A 4990-nucleotide genomic window follows, 5' to 3' on the forward strand; every position below is an offset into this window, starting at 1 on the left:
GAGAGAGAGAGAGAGAGAGAGAGAGAGAGAGAGAGAGAGAGAGAGGAAGTAGACCAGATGCTCGTGGGTGGGTGCCTGGTAACTACTCAGCCAAGAGTCACAAACTCTCTCCAGGAAAAGCTGAAAAGGGGCTGTATATAACTGAAGATTCAGAGGGCTCAGAGAGGCTTAATCCAGGCTTTATTTGGGGGCTTAAGAGCTACCATCAAACCCTATTTGTTTTCTGTGCTTAAGGTCTGCTTCCTCTTTGGGGCCTATTCTTGGGAAGCCTCTCAGTTGTGTGGTCAATGAACTCAGTCATTCTGGCAATATACAGCCCCACCACACATATATGTCTGGAGTGCACAGTAGGAGCCTAATCTCTTTGTAGCTACCCAAAGCCTTAGACTCACTTGGACCAGCTTATGGCTGCTGCTATTTGATCCATCAGCCAATCCCGGCAGCTTGAATGAATTGCAGTGTCCTGATTGGTCACAGCTCACATTTCCCTCTGTTTACAAAGTCTCAGTCTGGTGTTTGGTCCCATCTCAGGTTCCAGGATTACAGAGATATGTTGCATATTCATTCATTCTCACAAACTCACTTTCTAGTCCTGTAAATCGACACACGGTCTGTTTTCAAATAATCCACTATCTGATTTGATTCCCACAAAGATCGTGTATAGAGACTGTCAGAGACAGTAGCTTATCTACAGATAAGCTAGCAGAGTCCAGAGGGTTTGATAGCTCATGGACAGTAGATACCTGATAAACCCTGACCTGGGGGAGGAGTGGATGCCCAGCAGTCCTCGGCTGGCCTGATTGGTTCGGTGGAAGAAACTGAGGTCCTGGGGCTGCCTGCAGCTTGGAGCCGCAAATGACCAGCAAGGATCTCCAAGCTGTAGGACTTACCAAGTTCCCTTGACTATCGTTGGCTGACCAGTTACTGGGTGTCACTGTCCCATGCCACACAGACAGTCACGGGTGGTCTTATGCAGTGGCTTGGAGATGTCATCCTACTTCTCCTGCCCCAGCCGATTACCCCTCTCTGTCCTCAGCCTGTGGGAAGCCTCTATCTCTGAAAATACTTACATTAAGATTCATAACAGTAGAAAAATTACATTTATAAAGCAACAACAAAAATAATTTTATGGTTGGGGTCACCACAACATGAGGAACTGTATTAAAAGGGTCACAGCATTAGGAAGGTTGAGAGCCACTGGTCTAGATAGAGTCCAATTGTAAACAACAAAAGCCAATTATGCATCTGGTCCCAAGGATTACAAGTGTCATTCCTGGCTTTTTAAAATGTGGGTTCTGGGGACTGGAGAGATGGTTCAGCAGTTAAAGAGCACTGACTGAATTTCCAAAGGTCCTGAGTTCAATTCCTATCAGCCACATGGTGGCTCACAATCACCTGTAATGGGATCACATGGCCTCTTCTGGTGTGTCTGAAGACAGCTACAGTGTACTCATACATAAAATAAATAAATAAATCTCTTTTTAAAAAATGTGAGTTCTGGGGACCAAACTCAGACACTCAAGCTTGTAAGAGAAGAACTTAACAAACTGGGCTCCTAAAAATAAAAGTTTGAACACAAACTCATACAATACTGGCCTCCGTACCTCTGAAGCCTTACCAGGCCACAGCTTGAGTTTCATTCATCTTTCCATTGTGGTTAGGAGAACTTTGCCAGAACTGTGCCTGCCCCCATTCACCAAGGCTCCCACCAATGAGAGCACTGCTTTTGTTAGGTCACTATGACATCCATAAACTGTTTAGAATAAACAGCTAAGTTTTCCTTGCTTCCAATGGGCTTACCTCGGAAGCTGATGTCTTGGACCTGCTCTCTTTGGTGGGACATCTATATTTGCTCACCACTCAGCTTGGATCTAGAAGGTTGTCAGGACACCCATTGGATGCTCAGAGACTAACTGCATCTTCTCAACCGCAACCTAGAGTGGGTCCATCTGGCTTCCTTTCCCTGATTGGTGCATACCTGTATCCCCAATACAGGTATTAGGGTTTCTGTTGCTGTGATGAAACATCATGACCAAAAACAATTTGGCGAGAAAAAGGTTATTTAGCTAACATTTTCACATTATAGTCCATCACTGAAAGAAGTCAGGACAGGAACTCAAATAGGATGGGAACCTGGAGTAAAGAGCTGATGCAGAGGCCATGGAGGGGTGCTGCTTACTGGCTTGCTTTCCATGGCTTTCTCAGCCTGCTTTCTTGTAGAACCCTAGACCACCAGTCCAGGGATATGAGACCCACAAGGGCTCTTCCACATCAATTATTAATAAGAAAATACCCTGCAGCCAGATCTTATGGAGGTATTCTCTCGATTGAAGTTCCCTCCTTTCCAGTGACTCTAGCTTGTGTCAAGTTGACCTGAATGAAACTTGTCACCATACCCAGGTATGCCAGACCCTCCTCTTTTGACTTTCTCCCTCATAATCATCAAACATATCTCCAGAAATTTTAGGAAAGGGGGTATATGGAAGACAATTTTTTTGAGAACCTGCAAATTTAAAAATAACTTTATTACTTGGCTTGTTGGAAAGTTTAGCTAGGTATAAACTTTGAGCAGGAAATCATGATTCTTGTTCTGTGTGTCGCCCTCCTGCCCTCAATTTCAGACACATCTGGTGAAGTTTTTGTGCCCTGAGGGTCTCCTGACGCCATCTGAGTAGGTCTCACCTCCCATCACTGGTTTTAAAATTCAGTACTTTTGCCTCTACAGGAACTGGTTCCAAAGACTCTACAGGGACTTCTTGAAGCAAAATGGAAAACGGAGTCGGTGGTCTCAGAAGTCAGCAGAGGATCTGGGGAGAGTTTCAGGGAATCAGAGCCCAGCTTAGAGTGAACAATGTCTTCCAAACAGTAGGAGCTCGGGAAGGTATTCTTGAAAGAAGTGAACCCCTAGATTAGGGAGGAATGCAAGAACTGATGGCCACCTTATAGAGGAGTCATGGCTTTATGAAGGGTTGACCTCATGACCTGATAGACCCCTTCAGCCAGAGTCTGGAAACTCTGATTAACCGGGCAGTGGTGGCGCACACCTTTAAGCCCAGCACTTGGGTGGCAGAGGCAGGTGGACTTCGAGTTTGAGGCCAGCCTGGTCTACAGAGTGAGTTCCAGAATAGCTAAGGCTACACAGAGGAACCCTGTCTCAAAAAAAACCACATTCCCAGGCAGAACTACTAGAATTTCATGGGTCACAGAATCTGGATCTTTAGAATTGGAAATGAAATGACACTTGTCACTCAGGTGTCAGACAGGCAGGAGACAGGACTCACCCTTTAGGAGGAGGACCAGGGACATTAAGATGGAGTACATTTCCAGTCCTTCTGAGGGTGCTGAACAGAGTAATGCTGGGCCAGTCCAGCTTGAACCCTTGGCATGGCCAAGTCTTCCAGCTGGCCTAAAGGCCAGCTCCCTAACACCCAAGTTTCTCCTGTAATATTTGAAGTCCAGTTGCAAGGAGACCACAGCCCCCTGTTCATAAGACAAGTGGGTTAAATGACAGGGGCTTCCTCCCTCTCCTCCTTGGTGATTCACAAATATCCACAAACACTTGCCTCTTTTGTCTTAAGAAGCATGAAGGGTGACTGCCAATCTCTCTCAAGATCCCTTGTGAAACTCCACCCCTTGCCAGCACCGGGGAGCATCAGCCCTATGACTCTCTCTGGTTGGCTGCTAAGAGGCAAAGACAGAGCAGGAGATCTGAGGGCTTGGGAGAACTTGTTGGGAGTAAAGGATGAAGGTGGGTGTGGCTGAGCTGAGAATGGCAGGGTTTCCTTCACAGGGTGAGGCTTCTGGTCTTTTGTAGTCTCCCCTGCATAGAGAATCGATGTCTCCCTGAGGGGGATGTGAATCTATATGAATGAGGTGGTAATTTGCCTTGAGCTGCCTGAGAAGACATGTCATCAGGCAAGAGCTATTATATTTTGGTTATGAAATGTCTCTCAAAGGCCCATGCACTGAAAGCCTGGTCTGTGGCCTCAGTGTTCAGGAGAAGTTGTGGAGCCACCAGGATGTGGGGCCTAGTGGAGGAAGTCGGGTGACTGAGGGGCTGGCTCCTGAAGGAGATATTAGGTCCCCAGAACTTCTCTACTTCCTGACTGCTGTGAGGTGACAGGCTTTGGTCCCCAATGTGATGTCCTGTGCCATCAAAAGCTGTGGACCAAAACCTCCCAAACTGAGGTGAGTCCAGAAGGGTCCTTCCTTAAGCTGTGTGCCTTCTCCCATCCCTGATGGCTGGCACCAGCTCCTAGCTCTAGGCTTCTCTCCCTGCATCTCCAGCGTCCTCCAGGAAGGAGTCTTCCACAGCAGAGGAATTGGGTAGCTGCAATCCAGGAAGCTGGATAGAGCATGCACTTTGGACTTTGAGGACATTGTGGTGCCACCCCACAGCACCCACTACATGTAGTTACTAGTCCCGTTTTCTAGAGAAAGAAACTGAGATGTTTAAAGAACCCATGGCCATGAGTGAAAGGAGAGCTTCTTGGGCAATGGCATGATGACAGATGTCCAGGGCTGGCTCCAGTCCTGTCACTGCCAGTCCTATGTCTCATGCCATGCCTTGCATTAAGGGGACTGTCCACTACCTTTACACTCCTCTGTGGCTGGTGACTTTCCCACCAGCGACCACTGCTCGGCTTCTTGTCATGATGCTTTTGCTACTTCTAGAACTTCATATAAACAGGATCACATGACAAAAGATCCTTGGTGTGACTTCTTTACCTTAGCGTAATATTTTTAAAAATCATCCATGTCATTGTGTGAATTAATGTTTCATTCCTTTTCATAGTGGAGTAATATTCCATCTTATGAATATACCACAATTTGTGATTTGTGTAACACACACACACACACACACACACACACACACACGCGCGCGCGCGCGCGCGCGCATGCGCGCGCGCTGGCAGACATAATGAGTATTTTCAGTTAGGGGCTGTATTAGTTCTTCTGTTTCTATGATAAAACATGAGTAAAAGCAATT

The 4990-nt window shown here is 46.7% G+C and overlaps 2 long non-coding RNA genes across 2 annotated transcripts in view; one reads left to right on the plus strand and one right to left on the minus strand.

Moving 5' to 3' along the window:
• LOC116098231 overlaps positions 1-1688 on the minus strand; it is a 2217-nt gene extending 529 nt beyond the window's left edge. Inside the window, exons 1-2 of the long non-coding RNA XR_004121751.1 lie at positions 1605-1688; positions 393-592 (exon numbers count right to left, since the gene is read on the minus strand). This is a non-coding gene — a long non-coding RNA (uncharacterized LOC116098231). The remainder of the gene's footprint in view (positions 1-392; positions 593-1604) is intronic.
• Positions 1689-1798: 110 nt separating this feature from the next.
• Positions 1799-2868, plus strand: LOC116098230. Its single transcript, XR_004121750.1, has 2 exons — positions 1799-1995; positions 2726-2868. It is a non-coding gene; the product is annotated as an uncharacterized LOC116098230 (long non-coding RNA).
• The last annotated feature ends 2122 nt before the right edge of the window (positions 2869-4990 follow it).

The sequence above is a fragment of the Mastomys coucha genome, unplaced genomic scaffold (assembly GCF_008632895.1).
Source record: "Mastomys coucha isolate ucsf_1 unplaced genomic scaffold, UCSF_Mcou_1 pScaffold20, whole genome shotgun sequence".
NCBI lineage: Eukaryota > Metazoa > Chordata > Mammalia > Rodentia > Muridae > Mastomys > Mastomys coucha.